General features: G+C 35.8%; 1 protein-coding gene across 5 annotated transcripts in view; it reads right to left on the bottom strand.

The window, feature by feature from the left end:
• STARD13 (StAR related lipid transfer domain containing 13) overlaps positions 1 to 23,661 on the bottom strand; it is a 508,432-nt gene that overhangs the window by 375,685 nt on the left and 109,086 nt on the right. For 3 of the 5 annotated variants that reach the window (XM_078070466.1, XM_078070463.1, XM_078070467.1), the window contains 3 exons: positions 5,447 to 5,500; positions 4,143 to 4,301; positions 1,480 to 1,815 (listed from right to left, as the gene is read on the bottom strand). The gene's annotated coding sequence lies outside the window, so the exon portion shown is untranslated. The remainder of the gene's footprint in view (positions 1 to 1,479; positions 1,816 to 4,142; positions 4,302 to 5,446; positions 5,501 to 23,661) is intronic. The other 2 variants (XM_078070464.1, XM_078070465.1) reach the window with 2 other exon arrangements.

Below are 23,661 nucleotides of genomic sequence, written 5' to 3'. Positions count from 1 at the left end.
ATTTTTTCCTATATACAGCTGAGTCATGACATAGAAGTGCAAGAAACCAATAAGGAAATTCTCTTCCTAATGTGGGCCAAAATCTCATATTAAGAGAGCTAAGAAAAAAGTTGCTAAAATATTTACAGTTATTCAAATATACCAAAAATTGAAGTGGTGTGCTATTGTTGACTGTCCAAGTCTAAGAACAGATAAACAGCAAATTATTTGACTCATTTTACTCTTTTCAGAAGAAAAGAAATAAAAAATGGGAATACAAATAATCCTTTTCTTTAAAAAATTCTATGACATTTCTAAAATATACAATATTCTAATTTTTATATATTATTTAAAAGTACAGCATGCCATTCTCTAATTTCCTCATTTGCAAAGAAGAATCTTACTAATTAACTGATTTGGAAATTGAAGACCATTACATTTAATTTTTTAGAGGAAAGCACAACATTTATAAAGAAACATCCATATTTTAAAACATTTAAAATACTGACTTAATATCCAGTTGCAACAATAGGCATAAATAATGTAACATCAGTTTTTGATCCCAAATATAAATGAAGTGAGCCAAAGGTCAAAACTATGCAAAGACTCAAAGTCACCTTTGCCATTTAGTTTTCAAGTAGTAGATGTGTTCTGTATCTCAAAAGAGAAGCTTGTGTAATTAACCTTCAGGAGAACATTAAAAACACAAAGAAGAAACTGAAAATTTTCCTGAGCTGAGCTAAAATAGTTTTTATTGAATTCATTTTTGACAATGTTTCTAATCTGTTCTTCCTATAACTGGGACTAATTTACTTATCCTGCCAAATTAGACTAAAAAAGACACACTTGATTCCAGATCCATCTGAGAGAGGCCTTCTAGTTTTTTGTATTCCTAGTTTTTTAGACACAAGATTCCTCTTCTCTATCACAATAATTACTATTTATTTAGTGCTTGTACTGAGTGTAGCAAAAGCAGGCTGCTGCCTAAATTCAGGTTATGCTTTTTCTGCTTACTGTTGTGTGACCTGAGCAAGTTACTTAAGTTCTCATTGTCTCTGCCATCTCATTAGATTAAAAATGGTGATATTAATAGGACCTACTAATAAGATTTTATTTATTATTTTCCATTTTGTTTTTTGGCACATATTGTATCAAGATGTTGTTAGGACTTCAGGAAGCCAGAGTTCTTTTTTTTTTTTTTTAAGATTTTATTTATTTATTTGACAGAGTGAGACACAGCGAGAGAGGGAACACAAGCAGGGGGAGAGGGAGAGGGAGAAGCAGACTTCCCACTGAGCAGGGAGCCTGATGCAGGGCTCCATCCCAGGACCCTGGGATCATGACCTGAGCCAAAGGCAGACACTTAACGACTGAGCCACCCAGGTGCCCCAGGAAGCCAGAGTTCTAATTGTATTATAACCTCTATGAGATCTATGACTACACCCTTGCTGATGGATCAAGTACCACAAAACAGTCAGTGGAGACCCAACACATACTGACCAAGGAAAAGCGCCATGCTGATTGAAGAACCCAAATGTCTTTTTCAAATCCCTCACTGGGATCCACTGAAGATGGATACAGAAGTGACAGAACAAAACATAAGATGTGAGAACACAGAAGACTCATGATGACATCCAGTTCAGCTTAACATAGTGACATATAGGACATGCTTTGGCAGTCTTGTGGCTTTGTCACTTGTACATAGTTGATTGCAGTATCTGCATCTTTCCCCTGCACCCAATGGCTTCCTTAGGCAAATTATCTTTGGAGCCACTCAATTCTTGTCTCCATTCATTCATTCATTCATTCCCTCATATTCCAAACACTGTACAAGCACTGGGAAAACAAAAATAAATATATTTTCTTGAAGAGCTCTAGTCTAGGGAGAAAGAGTCATATAGATTGATAATATTATAAGGATTTAAACCAAAGTATATACACAATGATATGGGAACACAGACAATACAGCAAATAATTCTGCCTGGGGAAAAGGAAGAGTTCATAGAGAAAATAACCTTTAAACTGAGTTTTGAAGGAAGAATAGTACTATTTCAGGGGAAGAGAATCCCAGAGACATGAAAGCATAAAAAGAATATCGCATATTCAAAGAATAGTGAGGATTTTCGTCTGATTCCATCTGACTGGGCCTAGTGGATAATGGCAACACATGATGTGTGCGAGTGAAATGGGGGTCCTCAGATAAGAAGCCACATATTAAGGAGTTTGACGCTTTCCTGTAGGTAAGGAGAACCCTGTGGATTTCTTGTTGTTGTATTTTACGACGATAAAGCTAAAGAATACAGGGAGATTATATAAGTATCAAGGAGTTTAAACATGCCTTGGTATCTCAACATTTCTCATGTGAGTTCAACCTCCCTTGCCTCTGCTCCCTCCCTTTTTTGCAAATGGTTTTTCAAAACAATGTTTTTATCATCAACTATAAATATAAAAAAGTGCACAAACAGATGCACAGCTTAATGAATAACTCAACTGTGAAGAATCTTTTAACTACCATTTGGTCAAGAAGTAAAATGTTGCCAGAACTCTGCCCCATTCCTCTAACAAAATCCCCCAATATCCTCCATACCAATTCTAATCTCCTTCTTCCTCCCAAAAGGAATTGTTATGGACTTTTACAGTTATTATTTCCTTGCATTTTTCATAGCTTTATCAGTCAAATGTGTATCCCTAGATGCTAAAGTTAGTGCAGCCTCTATAAATTTTTTTGATATCTTTTAACTCTCTTAATCCATAACTTATTTCTGTTACAATTTACCTGTTGAAAAACCCAAGTTTTTCTACACTCTGTAGTTTTCCACAGTCCAAATTTTGCAAATTGCATGTTCAATAGTACATTTTAACTTGTTCCTGTCTTCTGTTTTTCTGAAAATCAGTATGTGAATCCGATTTGGGTTCCATGACTCTTGGTAGCGCTGAGTGCTTCCATCAAGAAATATATAATACCTGATTGTCTTTCTTTTTTATATTAGTCAGTGATGCTAACTACCTATATTTCTGAATTTATTAAGGGTTGCAACATGATTATATTTTAATTCTTTTTTCATTTATGAGTTGGAATATATTCATATAGAGATGTTTCCCTCATTTACTATTTGGTTAACCAGTGTTACGGTTCATAAAGGAAAGCAGGATAAATATTTAAGTCTTTCACTTCATTATTAGTTTTCAAGATAATGAATTGGTTTCCTATTATCTTCTAAAAATGATAATTCTTTTTAAAAAATATCATTATGAACACATGGATTTAAATATATTTGATGAGTTTCAATCCATTGCAATTATTCTCATGATTGAAGTTCACATTGTTCTACCTTTGGCCAATAGGAACCTTTTCAAGTAGTATTTGATAGCTTCCTAGCCATAAAATAACAAGCTATTCTAGGTTCATCTTGTACATTTCATCCCTTAAATCTAGAATTAGAAAATTTTCAAGAAGCTCTGATTTCTTTTAATGAGAAATTGCATTCCAAAAATACATTCTACACAATAAGGATACAATACTCATTGCTACTGGGTTGGTAATTAGTTTCTAGTTGTTTTCCACAGGGGAAAAAGAGAGGTACTTCATGAGTTCATATTGATACTTACAATTCAAATTTAGGATTACAGTACTTTTATTTAATCTCTAAGCTATTACATTTGTTTCCCCTTCCTTCTACACTGAGAACATTGGTTCCCAAGGACACAGGCTACAAATCCCATAGTTACTCATTTGTTTTTAACTCATATTATACACATGGGGTGCCTGGGTGGCTCAGCCGTTAAGCGTCTGCCTTCGGCTCAGGTCATGATCCCAGGGTCCTGGGATCAAGCCCCACATTGGGCTCCCTGTTCCGCGGGAAGCTTGCTTCTCCCTCTCCCGCTCCCCCTGCTTGTGTTCCTGCTCTCACTCTCTCTCTCTGTAAAAATAAATAAAATCTTTAAAAAAAAAAACCTCATATTACACACAGAATAGTCTCAAAATAACAATATCAATACTACCACCACATGAGTACTAAAAACACTTAAAAAAATTTTTTTTGCGTATGCTCTCCCCAATTCTCCATCCCTTTCTACATTTTTAACCATTATGTACTATACTCTCATTCTCTTAGCCTTCATTTCGTCTTAGTCCTACTAAGAACTACATATTCAATGCTCACCAGTTCTTCTGTTGATGTCTCTCTGGTCATTAGGTTACCTGAAGCTCAATCTCTAGTAGATTCTTCAGAAAGAGCTGAAGACTCCCGGTGCTTTTTTCATTTGAAAGTCAGTTTCACTGGATACAAAATGTTTGGCTCATGTCTTCTTTCCTTGAGAATCTAAAGAAATGAGAAAATCTTATTTTCTTTGAACAGAAAGAGTTGCTCTTGAAAAGTTTGATGATTATCTAATTATAATCTCCGATAGATTACATGCTTTTTCCCCCTAGTCAAAGAGTATTTTTTCTCTTAAACCCAATAATTGTACTAGAACATCTTTGTGTTCATCATTCTGGATTGATATTCTTAAGTGTATGGTGAGCTCTTTCAACATGTAACTTCAAATCCTTTTTATTTCAGAAAAGTTTTCTGAAATACAGTTATTTAGAATTTCTTCTGATCCCTTCATTTAGTTTTCTTTTGTGGACTTTTAAAAAAATATATCTTTTAAGAAATTCTATTCTCAAGTCATAAAAACATTCCAAAAGTTTTCAAGCTTTGACTTTTACTCTTAAGCTCTTAATACACCTGGAACTGAGTTTTGTGTATAGTATGATGTGTGTATACAATTCTTTTCATGAAAACATAGGAGAGAAATTTATGTTACTTGTACTTCTGAGCAATTTTTTCCTTTATCTCATGGAATTATGAATTAGTCTGATTCATATCTGGTGTCTGACTCAGTAAGAGGACCGTAAAGTGTAGCAATGCCTATGTTCACTTAAGGCAACAGAGCCAGAGAGAAAGAGCCATGTTAGGAACTCACTGTACTTCTACGTACAGCTTAGCCAAGGAAGGGCAAGTGCTTTGTGTGGACCAGATGCACACCTTCCAGATGAAGAAACCAGCCAAGAAGTCTCTTAGGAAGGACTACATTGCCAAGAGATATACTTAAGGGAAAGAACTACTTCTTTGGAGAAGCCAAAAGAATCTGGGTGAGGTGAACTCCTCAGATGTCCACGGCTAAGTGTTGGTTGAAGTCTTAAGTGGTCAGTTGGGGAACAAGGCCCATCTTAGAGTACTGTAGTTGGATATTCCAGGCAGAGGAATTTAGAGAGCCTGCTTTAAATATCAGTCAAGCCCCAAGAATATCAATTCCAGATTATTACACTACTGGCCATGTAAACCTGGATCTTTTCCCCCAATCCTTTCAACACTGTCCAGCTCTGGAGGAAAGCTCTACACACATGCTAGGCCCTTAACAATGATGGCTCTCATTATCAGTGCCCTTCTTTGCTATCACAGTCTGAGATATCATCTCTTACCTGATCATAGGGTATTTCCCATTGGATGAGTGTCTCCAATTATTCTCAAAGTTCCTAGAAAATAAGGACATATTTTATACTTACTTCATATTCATCAGAATATTATAAAGAACTTTGTACTTAGAATTTTTCAATAATTAGTTACTGATCAATAAGTAGAGGTAAGTGGAGTTAATATATTACAACAAGAATGCCTTGGGCCAGGCAAGAAAAGCCAATCAGCAGTCCTGAAATAGTACCTTTTATTAACCTAGTCAGCTTTTTACTAAATTTTCTAGTCTCAGGTTTCTCATTATCAATACAATGTCACTCTGTTTTACATCTTGGAGTCTCCTACTATAAAAGATCAGGCCTTTTATGTTATTTGGGGGTATCAGAATATCTTCTTTGGAATGGTACTCAAGCTCAATGAGAGCCAAATGACTTCACTGGCTGATGTGCTGTTGTGTGTAAAGTTCTCTAAGCTATGTAAGAGTGTTCTGAACAAAACAAGGAAAATAGTTGAAGATAGAGGAGAAGGGTGTGTTTTCCTTTGGATTTAAACATAATTCCTAAGGTAGACTTTTGAATTCAACATTTTTAAAAGGTCTTTTGCCTTTTAATCATTTAATTTAATCATGTAATCCTTGTTTTAAAGATGTTTGAAACCATATGCTTGATTTTTTTCATGCATTTTTCATGCCTCTATTTTGGGATCATGTATACTGTTATGTAGGCAGAAAAGAACATTTTCTTTTCTACTATATTTCTTTTATTCATATAATCCACTGTTGAAATACTGTTAAAAATGGCTATCGAACATTTCAATGTCTTCAGATATATTTACCTTCTTCTTAATCTAATCATTAAGTGCCTTCTGTAAACACCATGAGGGTAGGGATTGTGTCTGTTTTAAGATAATTTTATAAAAACTGAATTTTCTTTCATTAATCTATAAATTGTGTTAATCTACCATCCAAATGAAACACTCACCCCAAAGATGGACAGTAGGGAAAATTAAAATGCATTGTTTTCTTGATGAAAGAAGACATCATTCTTTTCTCATCTAGTAACTTTTCCAAATTCCAGACAAAATACAAGAAACAAAAATGGGTTTTCATTATCATGTAAATCTGAATATGAGTGGCCAAAAATAAAAACCAAAGTAACAAAGGCACTAACTGGAAATTTTAGCACCAAGTCATCATGTGAACACTCATATCGAGGATTCAAAAGCAGTGTAGCATAGATAATTAAATATTTAATCATGATAATGATTACTTATAATTTAAAAGCAGTTGAGGAAGAGTCATGTGGAATTATTTTTGAACTATAACAATTTCAAATTAATACACTTAACTAAAATACATTTTGTATTTTACATTTTACCACAGAAAACCAAAGGCAATCAATTAAGGATATAGTTGATTTTCAGTAATTTAAAAACAAAACTTCAAGAAGCAGATAATTGAGAGAAAATGTCAGTTTGCTGTTTTAATTTTAAAAATAATTCAATTGTATGAATTAAAGGGATATGACAAAGGGCTGCTCCAAAGGGAGGCAGCGCAGAGAGTTGTTATGTACTATATCGGTTGTTATGTACTAAGGTTAACTTTATTTTGAACATAGAAAACTTATATTCTTTCTCTTATTACAAAAGCTGAAGTAAGTATGTTCCAGTTCTCAATATGACTATTTGTGTTTTGGGGATAAAGGAAATGTTGCACCCTTATTTATGGCATCTTCTTATATCTCTACAATAACCCCATTCAGAGTAGTAAAAGGCACATTTGTTTTACTGTTCCATCTAGGCACATTATAAAAGCCAAGATGACTGCCAGAAAATCTATACTTAAACTACTGGATTGTAATAGGACTGAGCAATCCTTTATAGAACACATAGAGGTCAGGTTTAACACTCCATATTGACCTCATCATGATCTGGAATAAGAGCATTTGGTGATTTTTAAGACATTAATAGAGCAGGGTTATGGGAAAGCCACTCTAGATTTGACAGTTAATTTTTTGTGTGTGCATGTAAATGAATTCAATGTATGACTGTTCCAAAAGAATTTCAAATAATTCAAGTTTACCCAATTATAGAATAGATACAATTAAATGTGAAACCCCAGTAATACAGTTAAGAGAACTGGGAACTCAAATGTAGAAAAAAAAAATGGTGAGGCAAGACTGAAATGGTGAATAAGATTACTAACTTGTATTGCCATTACTTCTTTGTACATGTATTTTTAAAGCAAGGAAATTAGAAAATTTAATCAGTGAAACATAATTTGGATAATTTTATAGTTGATACTGTAAGAATTTTTTTATTTTATCTGTTCTAAGCTGTATTTGTTTGTTCTATGGATTAGGAAAACAAAAACAAAGCACCAAATAATAAAGGAAATCAAGCTCAGAAAATAGAGTATTTGATTTTGAATGGTGTTTTTTAATCACGGGAGAATCTCTTACTGGATCTGAGAATCTTATAAAATTACTCAGTTCATATTTACTGCAAAACTGTTATGCTCCCTTGATAAAGTAGAAATTAAGTAAGTAGACCTTAGAAATGGGTATGAGAGTTGACATGGTAAAACCTGAGGACAAGTGTTTGTATTCAAGGAGCTTACAACTGTGTCAGAGCTAGAACAATCTGAAGAGCAGGGTTAAAATGGAAAAGCCGGCGGATCGTTCTTTTTATGGACATTCAACTATAAAATAAATTGGTTTTCCCCTTAAAGAAAGAAGAAAGCCCTCTGCCAGCACACTGAACAGAACTTCCCATGATGTTTGATAACAGCCTATCCTCCAGTCTTTGGATGAGTCAGGCTAATTATTAATATGCTAAAGCCGAACTCATGTTCCATTGTGTCATATAGTTTTCTAAGCGAAACTGCCTCACAATAGTGTTCTATTGGTTTGTTAGCAATAAAATTCCCTTGGAAATTATTCATATTAGAGCTGCTTTATATTGAATTTTATTCTAAGTTAAACTCTATCAAGTTTTATTTTAGGTAACAAAAACTATTTCAGGATTCATTAAATAGCAGCAAGAGAACAAAATCACAAAGTGTTATACTTGAACACTATGGGTGATGAAACTGTTTTGGAACAGTTCTGACCGTGGCTTTTAATAAAATGGACAAGCTATGTTTACAGACCTGTGAGGCAAGTTGTTTCATAGTTTTGCATCCTAGTGTACTAGTGCAGTGTTCAGTATTTAACAGAGGATCAATCAATGTTTACTGAATAAAGCAAAGTATGTGATGAGCAGAAATCTCAAAATATTGTGGGTTCTGAAACAGTGCTGCCATGTGGACAAATCCCTGAAATCTATATAATAATTTTATACATAATAATAGAACCTATCATGTATCAGACACTTCATAAATAGTACCTTTTTTAAAGCCAACAATCACCCTGGAAAGTAGACATATTGTTTTTCAAATTAGGGAACTGAGGCTTACAAAACTTAAATAACTTAATCCTCCACCAAGAAGTGGGGAATCTGGGATTAAGTCCTGCCCATTCTGACCTTTCTATAGCATACCCATGAGCTGGTGGGCAATGTTTTATATAATTATTGCTTGAGATTACAGTAAGAAATCAAATCCATTTTCTGTTTGGGAAGCGTATATCTCTTTATTGATATCTATAAAAATAAAGGGATGCATTTATTCCTGCCTGACTGGAACATATACTTGTAAGAATATGTTCTTACATATTCTTTCTATAATTCTATAAATTCAGTTTTATAGCTACAGTGAGTTGTACTTGGTTTGCATGAAAACAATACTACATTGGGACCCTCGATAGAAGGAGTAGAGGTCAGAAGACATAGGTAGGCATACTCTAAAGAGAACTAAGGGTATTTCCTAGGAACCCATCTGTGGCAAGGGGGTATCACTTCCAGGAGGCCCTAGAGACACCTCCAGAAGCAAGACAGAAAGCCATTGGTGTGTCTTCTGAATTGTTTCTGGTGTTTGAGGACAAGAAATGGTAACCCTGATACAGGAAAAATCATTGAGTCTTTTTTTATTTTATTTATTTATTTAAGAGAGAGAGAGAGAGAGAGAGCACAAGCAGGGGGAGCAGTAGGGAGAGGAAGAGGGAGAAGCAGGCTCCCCGCTGAGCAGGGAGCCAGATGCAGGGCTCCTTCATGACCTGAGCCAAAGGCTTAACCAACTGAGCCACCCAGGCACCCTGCATCATTGAGACTTAAGTTAAGAAGGTCTTCCACTTCTGCCAATGATGTACTTCTTTTCTCTTCCTTCCTTTTTTTTTTTTTTTAAATCACGCCTATACTTTTAATGAGGAACTAGAAAAGCTGGTTAAAAATACAAAAAGGATATTTTTGATGTCATCTTGAGAGGACAGATCCTGGAGAGAAGGTACAGAGAAGTCTGCCCATATTCAACTGTTTTTCCCTTTGACTTATTTGCCAATTTGGAAGCGGTTCCTGAAGCTGGAAAGTCACTCAGAACATGGCAGCTAAGAAGTAGAGAAGCCAAGAATAGCTTTTGGGAGTCCCATGGTTCTGAGAAAATAAAAACTGGAGTTCAAGGACAACCAACGAGGAATGGCCTTTGAAAATACCTCAGGGGGTGCCTGGGTGGCTCAGTCAGTTAAGCATCTGCCTTCGGCTCAGGTCATGACCCCATGGTCCTGGGATTGAGTCCCGCATTGGGCTCCCTGCTCAGCAGGGAGTCTACTTCTCCCTCTGCCTCTCCCCACCCCTGGCTTTTGCTCTCTCTCTCTCATTTATTCTTTCTCTCAAATAAGTAAAGAAAATCTTAAAAAATATATTAAAAAAAAAAATGAAAATACCTCAGGCTTTTGGTTGAGACACAGAAAAGGGCCATCATAGGAATAAGAAGGGACCTGAAATAGACCAGACCTAACAGACTGAAAACCATACAGATTAAGGTGCTCTACCCCTGGACTACCTTCTTGACAGAAGCAAAAGTAAAATTTTTTATGGAAGTAAAAACATTGCTCAGAGTCTAATTTTTTCATAAACAAAGACAGCATTCCATTAAGAAGTTCTCGGCACATCAGGAAACAGGAATAAGAAAAAGACAATAGATGATCTAAATATTGGAGTTATTAGGCATAGACTTCAGGATTTCACAAGAGAAGTAGAATCTATAAGAATCAAATGAAAATTCTAGAACTAAAAAATATAATGACTCAAAACTGGAAATTTAAACAATACGTTTATAATAAAATAAAAAAAACATGAAATACTTATGAAAAAATTTAACAATATATGTGCAAGATTGTATGCTGAAAATTACATAGAGAAATTAAAGACCAAGACAAATGGAGAGATATGCCATGATTATAGATTTGAAAACTCAATATTGTTAAGATGTCATTCTCCCCAGACTGATCAGAAGATTCAACAGAATCCCAATCAAAATCCCAGCAGGCTTTTTCAGAAATTGAAATGCTGATTCTAAAATTTATATTAAAATGCAAAGAAATTAGAATGACTAAAACAATTTTTAGGAAAAACGAAGTTGGATAAGTTGGCATAAGGATAGACATATATTTATCAATGGAACTGAATACTCAGAAAATCAGACAAAGGTGCCAAAGTAATTCAATGGGGAAAAGGATAATCCTTTCAACAAATGTAACTGGAATAACTGGATTCTCATTTTGAAAAATATGAATATCAACTCCTACTGTTATACCATACAGATGAATTAACCTTCAATGGATAATAGGCTTAAATGTAGTAAATTGTGAGTATTTTTTTTTTTTTTGTAAATTGTGAGTATTAAAAACATAATAGGATTTTATTTACAACTTTATGCTAATGAACTTTAATATTTGGATAATATGTACAAATTCCTAGAAAAATACAACTTACAAAAAATGCTCTTCAAAATACGCTATTAAAAAAATGAAAAGACAGGCCACAAACTGGTAGAAAAATATTCACAACACACACTTTGACAAAAAACATGTGTACAAGGGGAAGGGGAAATGGAGAAGTATTAGTCAGAGTCTTGTATAACCAAGATGAATATATAAGTTGGTTATACAAGATGAATAAGTTCTAGAGATTACAGCACAGTGCCAATAGTACAACAATGTGTTATATACTTAAAAATTTGCTAAGAGGGTAGATCTTATGTGAAGTGCTTTTATCACAAAACAATAATAAATTACAAAGAAAATAATGTACATAATATATAAACAACTCCTACAACTCAATTATAAGAAAAACTCCATTTTAAAAATGGGCAAAAGTTTTAAACACACTTCACAAAAATAAAACTAACACCATATACCCACTCAACTGGCTAAAATGAAAGACTAACAGAATCAAGTGTTTGCATTTGATAGAAAGACCCATCATCCTTTTAAACTAGATGGAAGATGTTTAAAAAGTACAGGTGTGGGTAGAGTAGATGCTAGAAAAAAGAATTCTTGGCTTAAGCTCACAATTTTATTTTTTAATAAAATATGAAGCAAAGTCACTGGTTGAAGAGGCAGTTGGTAATTTGAGAAAGGAAAAAGAATAATGAAATACTTGGTTTCCGGAAGACAGTAAAGTAACTAGAGAAAAGGAGTTGGATGACTGGACAACGTGGAGAGCCCATCTAGGTGTGAGATCGTTGTTAGTTCATCCAATCGTTAAGCTCTGGGTGCAAGCACAGAAAACATAAATGCATGAGTTCAACCATGAGCCAGGTTTGCCAGGCAAGCAGTAGTGAGGGACAAGAACTGAGGCATTTGCAGACAAGTGATTTAAATGCCACTATTTGTGAAAATAAATAAATAACATGCATTTTTTAAACTATGAAGAACTGTTAGTGTAAATTACTGATATAATGTGGCAAAATGAAGCACTCTTTCAACTACATACATGCAGGATATCCGAAGCTGAAACGTCTAATAAAGAACTTATTCCTTATTCTACACATTCAGGTTGAGATCTAAAACTGTTTTTCCCTTACTGTCTTCCAAACCAGCCTCTTTCATATTTTCACAGCTTTGACTCTTTCTCCTTCACATGTTTTATATTTTTATTCCTTTTTAAAGTTTTCCTGGACATCTTGCCTCCTGTTTGTCCTATTTCTAGTCAGCCTAATGATACTGCAATATTGCCCACTTTTTTTCCTTGGATTTTCATATAAACATATGTGATGGCACTCCTCAAGCCACAACAGCTTTCTTTACACCTACTACCAAGACCACCCAAAAGGTTTTATTGAGAAACACTAAAATGTCGTCATTTAGCTACTAGAGACAATCTAATGTTCTTGTATTCCCCAGTCCACCTGTTTCTCTCAGTATATCCGCTTAAGTCTCTATTCGCTCTGGCTTTCCCAAGTTCTCAGTTCTTATGTAGGCCACAGAACAGAAAGAGCTCTGAAACACAGAAACAAAAGTGTTTACCAAAACTGAACACATTTCTTGGGAGAACCAGGCACCTTGCAGCTGACACTTTTAGAATTACAATCTAAAATTAATGGATAATGGGGATGGATACAGATTTACTTTTTCAACGTCTTAGTTGTTTCCATGCTGCATCTAAAACCAAAACAAAACCAGTGCACTTTTCACTAGTTACTATGGTCCGTCCATCCATAAAAGTGGTTTGCCTCTCTACTTCGCAAAAATAAAAAAACGGCAGAATCTTCCTCTGGAACGCTTTGTACAAGCAGCCTTCCTTTAGTTAACAAAGATCAAGAGCAAGACTACACCACAAAAAGCACAAAATATAAAATGTTTACACTGACAAAAACAGAAAAAGTCGACTGAACTCCTTAAATTCCTGAGAAGCACTGTTAAAAAGCAAAAACACGCTTCCTTAAATAATTGTTTTGGGTTCCAAAGAAATAGTCTATTTGCCTTGAGTCCCTTTCCTTGTGACATCCCTACGGCCTCAGGTTTGATGCTTAAAGAAACAGTGGGTGGATCAAGCCGGTCCAGAGATTTAGAGGGAAAGGCTGGGTCCATACCAGCACTGGGACCGCGCCCAGCAAACATTTGGATCGCTTTAGAGTCAAGAGGAAAATACAGCTCGAGTTTTTACCTCATATACCATTAACTTTCCACAAAGATTTCCAGAAACCTGACTCACATCTAGAAACCCTAACCCTGTGGGCGGTGGGGGGGGGGGGGGGGGACTACTACGTCACCACTTCCGCCTCGCCAGGCCAGCAAACATGCAAAAATGGAGAAAGACGCACACGCCAGCGGCGACTACGTCCCCGAAAGTGCGCACGCGCATGGCGAGGCCCCGCCCCTCACGTACCCCACCTCCCCCAGACCCGCGCTCCCGCCTTGGAGAGGCGCGCGCCACAAGGCAGCTCCCGCTGGCACCGCCCGGGGCTTCCGCCCCGAGGCCCGACGGTCGCCGTTCGGTTCCGGTCCTAGCTCCGCCCTCACGCGGGAACTCTCCAGAAGTCTTAATATCCGGGACCAGAGGCTGGCGCCAGCGAGCATTTCCGGCGAAGGACACGAAGGAAAGGATCCGGTGACGCCTCTTCCCGTCCCCGTAGTCACCCAGGCTCCGGCTCTCGGTGCGGCAGCGCCATCTGGTGCCGCATCTCCCGCTGCCCGCGGAGGGGGCGCGCGCACCTTTCTCTCGGAACCTTCCAGAGAAATCGCGGCCCCGGCGTTTCTTTCTCTCGCCCCCCGGAAGGGTGGCACCCGAGTCTCCGCCCTGCCCGGTTCCCGCGCAGGAGGTACTTCGTAGGACTCTGAAGAGGAGGAGTAGCTTTGTATTCCCAAGATGGAGAGGAAACGGATTTTTTCCCCTGGTTTTAAGCTCAGAAAAAATGTTTCTCTGTTTTTGTTTCCACATGCCTTGTTCCTGAACTATTCCCAGTCATCCCCGCATGAATTTCTTAGTCTGTCAGGAATGGGGTCCTCTATTTCTCACTTGGTGGGAAGATGGCACAGGCTCCGTGGCTTAGATTGTCCTCTGATATAAAAGCTTTTTGTTTCTTTTCACGTACTGTCACTGTTGTAAAAGCGTGCAGTGTACGGGTTTGGAGCCAATCAAGACGCCTAGAATTTAGTGGATAATTTGTTTTAAAAGCAGGCTAGAATCACTAAATTCTACTCCTGAAACTGTTACACTATATGTTAACTAGAATTTTTTTTTTTTAAGATTTTTGTTTATTCGACAATGGGAGAGTACAAGCAGGGGAAGCAGGAGAGGGAGAGGGAGAAACAGGCTTTTCCCGCTGAGCAAGGAGCCTGACGTGGGGCTCGATCCCAGGACCCTGAGATCATGACCTGAGCCAAAGGCAGACGCTTAGCCATCTGAGCCACCCAGGCGCCCTTGTTAACTAGAATTTAAATAAAAACTTGAAATATTAAAAAAAAAGGGGGGGGGCAGGCTAAGGAAATTTCCCAAACAGAGCCTCAGAGATGCTCAGGCTGAATATAGATTTGTTTGCATGGCAGATTTCTTTTAGATAACCAGAGAGGAAACATTTTCCCCAAAGTCAACAAAATGGAGGTAAATTCTTCCCTGATAATGAATCCTTAGGTGACAACCTAGATTTCCCTGGAAGCTTGTAGGCCTGACAGTATTAGGTAGCTAGCATGAGATTGTTCTTGGTGTTTTATTGGAATGGCATTTTAGCTGAATATCAAAGTATATAGTGAAAGTGAGAGAAGTTTCCTTTAGAATTCGTACATTAGCGCCTACTTGACTGCTCCATTGCGCATTCCTCTGTAATAGAGCAGTGGTTCTTAAACTTGAGCATCCATCAGAAGTCCCTGAAAAACTTACTAAAACAGATTGGCCTTAACCTCCGAGTTTCTAACTGGCAAGGACTGGGAGTAGAGCTGGATAATTATAGCTTTGATAAATTCTCCCCTGATATTTAAGGTGTTGGTACTTGAACCACACCTGGAAGAATTTAGAGTTCAGGATTGCTTTGTCATTAATGCTCTTTGCTATTACAGGACAGATAGTGATGATACTAGAACTGGAGAAATGTGTAGGCCTTTGACCCGTTTGCTGGAAAGTAGTAAGTTAAGCTCTAGAACCAGGAAAGTTATACATAAATGAATATTCCCACATTAAAGCGACCATCACATATAAATGTTCTGTATATGATCATGTGATAGAGGGTGCTGTAGTACCAGGTATACTAAATATTTCAGTTATTCTGCAGTAATTTGTGTCCTTCACATTAGCTGCTAAAAGTCAGTAAATCAGAAATTACTAGAATTAAGGACAAAATTGTTTCAACAAACATTCTAATTTTATCCTCTGGAAGATGCCAGGCTTTTTCAAAGTCCTTTTGCATCTCCCCAAGTTCCCTTATTTCTCTGAATCCTGTATCAACCCCACTTAACTTCACCCACACCATGCCATTCACAAATGGACACAATGCTTTCATTGGTAAAAATGGCCCTCTCTTTTGTAAAAATGGCTTACCTAATCTTTTCTGCAGGCCTTTTCCTCTTAATTCTGTCAAATCCTAACTCTGCCACTGCATTTGACCCTGACGCAGTACAGTGCACCACACACTGTTCTATTCTTGCTCCTAAGTGAAATACAAATTGTTAGACAGGTTTGTTATGTTCATAGCTGAAATTATTTCTAAAATCAGTTAAAAGTTTAGAATGTTTGCTGTAGTATGACTGCACTTACTATAAAAATAACTGATATACCTTTGATTTGTAAATTTGTGTATCTAAAGATCAACAAAGACCAGGGCGCCTGGGTGGCTCAGTCGGTTAAGCATCTGCCTTTGGCTCAGGTCATGATCCCAAGGTCCTGGGATCGAGCCCCGCATCGGGCTCCCTGCTCAGTGGGGAGCCTGCTTCTCCCTCTCCTATTCCCCCTGCTTGTGCTAACTTGCTCTCTCTCTCTCTGTCAAATAAATCTTAAAAATAAAGATCAACAAAGACCACTGAAATGTTGCTTTTGCAGTAATTTAGTAAGGTTTTTATGAATCAAAAACAATTTTAATAACATCACTGAAGTGATTAAAGGAATGAATTCATTGTAAGCTTTGAGGAATCAATCCATAGTCTAAAATGTAATTTATCACAAAATTACATCAGATCATGAGATTGTACTTTATAGGTTTTTAGGAAATCAGATACATTAATCACACGTGCTTGTTTTTCTGTATATTTTAGGTCCATCCATTACATTGTCTATTTTGAGCTCTATGTCAGACACTGGGTTCCCTAAATCAGTCTTGTTCTAAAGCAAATTCATGGCTTTGAGAGCTCTCTTCATGGAAAAATGCAAGGCTCATTTTTTTATACTTACATATGAATGAGCCCAATTTCATAGATTCATTTTTACTGACAACTCTGTGCTTCTTAGTAGTAACCTGCTGAATAAGTTATTAAGGCTTACTAAATGTGGTATTCATAGACTAAGATTATTGCATTACCACAAATAACTGGGAATTCTAATTCAGTACTCCACTCAGTTGTGTGGTGCCACCAACTCTTGGCACCTTTACAAACTCTTACTCTATATGCACGCATGCAGGCAGTTGGAATTTCCATAATCCTCAAGAAGGTTGCTTTCCTGCCAGTGTATCATTAGTGTTATATTGAGATGTGTTAACTATTCTTAATTATTGCTATTCTTCCACTAACTACCTTTTTTAGAATTATGTAAAGTTTTATATTTATGAACTGATTACTTTTGTAATTGCCAGGTGTTATCATTTGACTACTTTCTACTTCTCAATTTTTTAAAATTATTATTGTTTTGTTCACTGGACTCTCGTCCTTTTCTTTTCCCCTATAACATGAATGAACCTCCATCAGAAAAAGGAAGAAAAAAAAAATAAAAGGTTGAGAACACCTATCCTAAAACCATGGTATTCCCCTAAGAGTCCTAATACTTTGTATCTGAGTCATTGATTAACCATTTAAACCAAGGAAGGAAAGGCACATGTACTGTGCCTTATTTTAAATGAACCTTCTTACAAATTCACTCATGATAAAGAGGTGTGATATGAAACCCAATTATTCATTAGAAATACTACCTGTTGTATTTGTGGAGCATTATTAAATAACCCTACTTTGTTGACTAAGTGTAATTAGTAATTTATAACATTTATTTATTATGGCTATTAATGTCACCATTTATCATGGCTAATTTTGTCAGTAAACATCATGTGAGATGATGTAGTTTACTTTCAATCAAGGATTGGTGGACTTTGACGTAGTAATTACGTTTGGACTCCAGTGTGGATTTGCTTTCAAAAATATTTTCTATCGATTACTTTCAGGTTCCATTTTTTTTTTTTTTAAATCTTTTCTCCACTTTCTAAAAACATAATACCTAAATGGATGTGTAATGAATATCTGTGAAAGAAGCATTTCTCCAAGGAGAAATTTTGAAGTAAGTTGATTCAGCTCTTTCACTGTCTTAATTTTTTTAGGTATCTTTTTATCAATGTTATTTTTGCTACAATCAATAGCCTTGTTAATACTTTGCATTTTAGCCTAACACTACTGATATTCACATTTTTACTCCGTATTGGGACAATTTTTTTTTTTTTTGGTACACTGGCAATATATAATACAGTCAGTCACTGGCAATTGAATCTCTGTAGCCTTACTACTGCCTTTTTATGGTGTTTGAGTGGCAGTTCTTAAACTTTCTAATCTTGGCTTGTGTTTTAAATCTCATTCAAGCTGCCTATCATTTCTTTTAAGTTATTCTTTGGAAGTAAATTTGAACTAATTGTTCTGCTGTACTCATTTTAATGGCTATTCTCCCTGATGGTGAGCTACATTTATTATTGTATTGTTAAAATAATAGCATTTCTTATTTGTAATCAATTAAATACAAGACTAACATATTGTACATGTTTCAGTGATAATTGATATAACTTGATATATGGATAAAGTAAATTAACTCTTTTAAAGTTTAAGTACTAATGCAGATCATACATTTATTGTAATAGCACATTTAGAGCCCTTGACATTTGATATGGATAAAATATTTTAATATCTAAGTTTACTGTACTAGTTTGAGCAATGCCAATATTAGTACTTCGGAAAAAGCAAAAATCCAAGGTATTTTTATATGACTTTTAAATACTACCACAAAAATAGCCATTTTCTGGTAGATCATTTTCAGTTGTTACGGTAAACTTATTATTAATATTTCAGCCATGTATCGATCAGAATTAGTCATTTACACTACTGAATTAACTGTATCTAGCTCTTCTTCAATAGCTTGGATGTTTTAGTTATATATAGCCATTGTATCAACTCCACAGTCTTAAAAGTGTTTCCATACCAGATGAAATACAGTCCTATTAAGCAGATTTCTAATATTAAACACTTTGTGTGGAGTACAATAATGTCTCCCCAATTATAATTCCTATTGTACAAAATTCTACAAATGTGGATTTGTATACTTGTACTTTTTCCACAAATGTGAGAATTTAGGATATTGTATTTGTGAACATGAGTAATTTTTCTTGAGGATAATTTTTAAAATTACAATAAAAGCATGGGATCCTGGGAAGAGAAAAAGGAGATAAAATATATAGAAGACCAAGTGTATGTAGATACCTTTGCAATGTAATCTTAGGAGAAATATAGGGAACTGAGGCAAAGTAAACCAAAGGAAAGGAATTGAGACATGTGAAAGCTTTAGAGGTAGAGCAATGTTCTGCTATGGTCATTTCTAAACTGTTATTAAGTTATCTTAAGCATAAAACAATGCATTAGAAAATTTTGAAGAATATCTCACAGTATACTGGCATTTTCTCCTTCAATTATCCTAAGCTAAAAAAGGTAACTGAATCATAAAAAAACACTGATTATTTGGTGGAGATCCAAGGGAAAATGCTTCTTATAATTTATATTTACAGCAAGGCAAAAATACATTCATAAAGAATTTTGAAAATTGAACAGTGCAGATTATTACTGTTTAAAAATACTGAAAAGGTTGATTTTCTTTAATGAGTTGTCTGTCATCATTTTAGGTTCACTTATTACTACAATTCCCTAACCCTGCTTTACCTATAAGGTCTTAAATACTTCATTCCTGTTTTCTCTTACAATTAACAGATCTAATTTAGGAGTATAATTTCTCATGTTGGTAAGTAATGCTAGTGAAGGGATAAAGTTAAAACAATTCTAATACTTGACAAAAATAATTATGAATGTTTACTCCAATGCCCTAAATACAGTATGCCCAAAGAATATTGTATATTAAAGAATTATATTTTTTTATTTGAAATGAGTAAAATACACATTCGCCAAATAAATTCTAGGTAGAACAAAGTAATATATGTAAAGAAAGCAAAACCAAAAATCAGAAGAAAATGCAGATGAATATCTAATCTCTAAATACGAAAGAACCTTTTTTAAAAAAAATTTTTATTTTACAGAGAGAAGTGTACACGTGTGCATGAGCTAGGGAGGGGCAGAGGGAAAGAATCTCAAGCAGACTCCCTGCTGAGCACAGAGCCCAACACCGGGCTCAGTCTCAGGACCCCAAGATCATGACCTGAGCCAAAATCAAGAGTTGGAAGCTTAACCAACTAAGCCTCCCAGGCGCCCCAGGAAAGGACCTTTTTTAATCACAAAAGAGATCAGAAATCAAAGGAAAAGACAACTGATAATTCTTTCTAAATAAGTGTTAAAGTCTGTGTGTTAAAATCTATAAAACAAATAATAATTAGAAAAAAAGTTTGTCCTTAGTATGTCAATCCATTTTTAAAAACTTGATATATTGACTAATTTTATTTTTCTTTTTGTACTGCTAGTGCTTTCTGATTTTTCTATAATGAAATGATGTGTAAGAATTATAAAAAGTTGTAAATCGCTTAAATCTGCTCACTAAAAAGTCTCTTGGAGTGTATAATGAAATAAAATCCAGTGGTTTATTACTTACAAGACATGCATCTAAAAAATTATTCAGAGGGCGCCTGGGTGGCTCAGTTGGTTAAGCGGCTGCCTTCAGCTCAGGTCATGATCCTGGAGTCCCGGGATCGAGCCCCGCATCGGGCTCCCTGCTCAGCGGGGAGTCTGCTTCTCCCTCTGACCCTCCTCCCTCTCATGCTCTCTGTCTCTCATTCTCTCTCAAATAAAAAAAAAAAAAAAAAAAAAAAAAAAAAAATTTAAAAATTATTCAGAAAAATTACAAATGAAGCAGTGAGCATACTTAAATCATACCAAAAGATGGATCAGTATTAATGTCAGATTAGGTAGAATTTGTGGCAGAAAGCAATAGGATAATTTTAAAATACTATAGTACAGAGATATACCATAGAGAAAAAAAAATGAGTTAAAGCAAGGGGAACTGAGACTTTTGGAAGTAGAAAATAGAATTGAGAAAAAGAGGACAGAGCAGGCTCCAGCAAAACTGATGAATGAATTTGGAAGCCATTCTTAACTGGAACCACTGGTTGAAGAAAATCCAAAGGTACAAGGCTCGTCACTTACTAAAAGTAGAACACTGCATAGAAAGCTTAATGGCACAACATACCAATTTCATGAAAAGGACTAATGTTACCTCTGTTGGGTGAACTAAGGAAAATGTGATGTGATGCCTGAATCACAAAGTAATGGCTCAGGTAAATGATTTGCATGTAGGTAAGGTTTTGCAAAATCAAGTCTTCCAGAAAATAGCAGAGATAGGTAACCAGCAGACGTGATACTGGATATTTGTGGTACATTTTGATTAAACCAACTATAAGTTTGTGATGTCTTTTATTTTTTAAAAAGTATTCCCAGGAATGCTTAAAAAGATTATACTCTCTTGTGCTATACAATAAACTAACAGAGAATTCAACAGTTTGCTGTTTTAATATACATCTTCTTAACTGTTAGTCTATTCTCAATTACACAAAAAATAAATGATGACAGAATTTTTAAAACATAATTAAGATAGCTGGGTGGCTCAGTCGTTAAGCATCTGCCTTCGGCTCAGGTCATGATCCCAGGGTCCTGGGATCGAGCCCCGCATCGGGCTCCCTCCTCGGCGGGAAGCCTGCTCTCCCTCTCCCACTCCCCCTGCTTGTGTTCCTGCTCTCGCTATCTCTGTCTCTGTCAAATAAATAAATAAAATCTTTTAAAAAACCCCACATAATTAAGATAGTAGAATATCTATAGCTGGGGCAGCATACCTAATTGATCTATTACTTAGTCACCAAGATACCTCAATAAATTCTCTAAAGCAGAAGCCAGTAATTAGCATTCTCATAAAATGAAATAAACCAGGCCAATGAATCTTACAGTGTGAACCCCAGTGAGACTTCAACATTACCTGGGAACTTCTTAAAAATACAAATTCTAGATCCCTGCCCCAAACCTATTGAATTAGAAATTCTAAGAGTAGAGCCTATGTTTTAAAATTTAAAAATCAGTGTTTTAACAAGTTCTCCAAGTGAGCCCTGATGGTTGTTAAAGTCTGAGAAGCACCAAACTTGATAAAGAAATGAAAATTTAAACAAAAATCTAAGATTGTTGGAATTAAGAACGATAATTCCAAAAAGGAAACAATACAAAACAGATTCCAGTGAATGTTATCCTGTGAAACTCTTCTGTGCAGAGGTACAGTGCTAGACACTTGAGGTTATTAGTGAACAAAGGAATAGAAATACAGCCCTCACTGAGTTTTCATTTTAATGGAATTATGTAATACTGCTAAACTTAAATTCATAGCTAGATTTTTATTTTATGAGCAAAACTAATTTTATTAAATAATTCAGAAAATGAAAAAGCAAGAGGAAGACAAGTAAAAATAAAAGCAGTAATAGCAAATGTATTAGAAAATAAGAAAAAGTGAACAAATCACAAAACAGTGAATTTAGAAAATCCCAGTAAAAATGAGAAATGATAGAGAAGTTATAACATGTAGAAAACATGTTAAATATATACATATTATTTATCACTGTCAAATTTGAAAATTATGAAGTGAATGATTTTTAGAAAAAACAAAACTACTTAAAAATCTAATGATATTCTATCAATAACAAAAATTTTGTTTTATGTTATCAAATTAATTATTTCCCCCAAAAGCCTTCAGTTGTAAATGGTGCTGGTGAAATCTCTTATCTTTAAGAGGAATAGATAGTTCCATATTTAGAACATAGAGAAAAAAAAAGATGCAGTGATTAATCCATATTACCAACTAGAAATTGGGTTGGAGACAAAAAAGACTATATTTGCAACCTAGAGGATTCTCAGGGGCATAGCTTATTACTTTCATGCCCAATAGTAAAAGTCAATGTAAAACTATAGCAACCAAGAAAAGGCAGAACAAATGAGGATGCACACCCTTCAGGAATGAAGGTTTGGGTCATTCAGGTAAAGAATTCAGAGCAGTCAAGGTTTGGGTAGAGAGTAAGGGGAAAATGGAATGGGTAGTTAAAGACGGAATCCATAGATATTATCTACAACCTTGAGACAATTACAGAAATTAGTATATTTTTTCCTCTTCTTGCTATATGCAATGTTTACTTGTAAACACTTTCCTCCCTTTCTTTTTTATTTTATATACAAGCTGTTGGAAGCTAACACTATAGTCTTTGAGTAACAGAATATTCCGTGAAACTGTGGCCGAGTTTGAGGAGTTAGTACCGTATCCTGTGTTGAACACAATAACTGTTGGGACTTGGGACATGTACTTCCTCATTTAGGGGAAAGGGGGAGGGCTTCCTTACTTGCAACATGTATAGCTGTATTTTGTTAGTTGGAAATATATTTTGTTGCTATATGGAAATTCAGATGTGTGTAGAAAGTTGCATGTGGAACTGAATGGCCAAAGGAATGAAGTGTGCCCATTATTAATATATTGCCTCTCAGTTCCAAATTCCTCTTCCTTTCCTGTTCTATGAAAATGAATTTGGAATCTTTATTTTTTTTTCTTTGCCAGCTGTCAATAAGCCTTGTCAGGAGATGGTGCTAGAAAGACATTGCAGGAAGAAGGCGTTTTCCTTTCTGTTTCCATTGGGCTTACTTGGTAGTAGCCTAATGTGTGGTTTCTCCTGCTCCCACTCCTGCATTGCAGACAGCTTTTTCCAGCACACATCTCCTATATCGAATGGCAGTCAGCATCCATTGGCCAGCATAGACCTCCAGAAATGCTCATTGGGCAATTTTGTAGGAGAGTGCCTCCAGGGAGATACCTCCTTATGAAGAGATTTTGCCAGAATCTTAAAGGGGGATTTCCATCAGGTTCTGCCCATGCAGCTCCAGAGTGACTTCTCTGCTATTCAGTGACCCATGGTCAAGCCTACTTCCACCAGAACTGG

This window comes from Halichoerus grypus, chromosome 4, assembly GCF_964656455.1.
Source record: "Halichoerus grypus chromosome 4, mHalGry1.hap1.1, whole genome shotgun sequence".
Taxonomy (NCBI): domain Eukaryota; kingdom Metazoa; phylum Chordata; class Mammalia; order Carnivora; family Phocidae; genus Halichoerus; species Halichoerus grypus.
The sequence above is the reverse complement of the archived record's forward strand: the minus strand, read 5'-3'. Positions and strand labels throughout refer to the sequence as shown.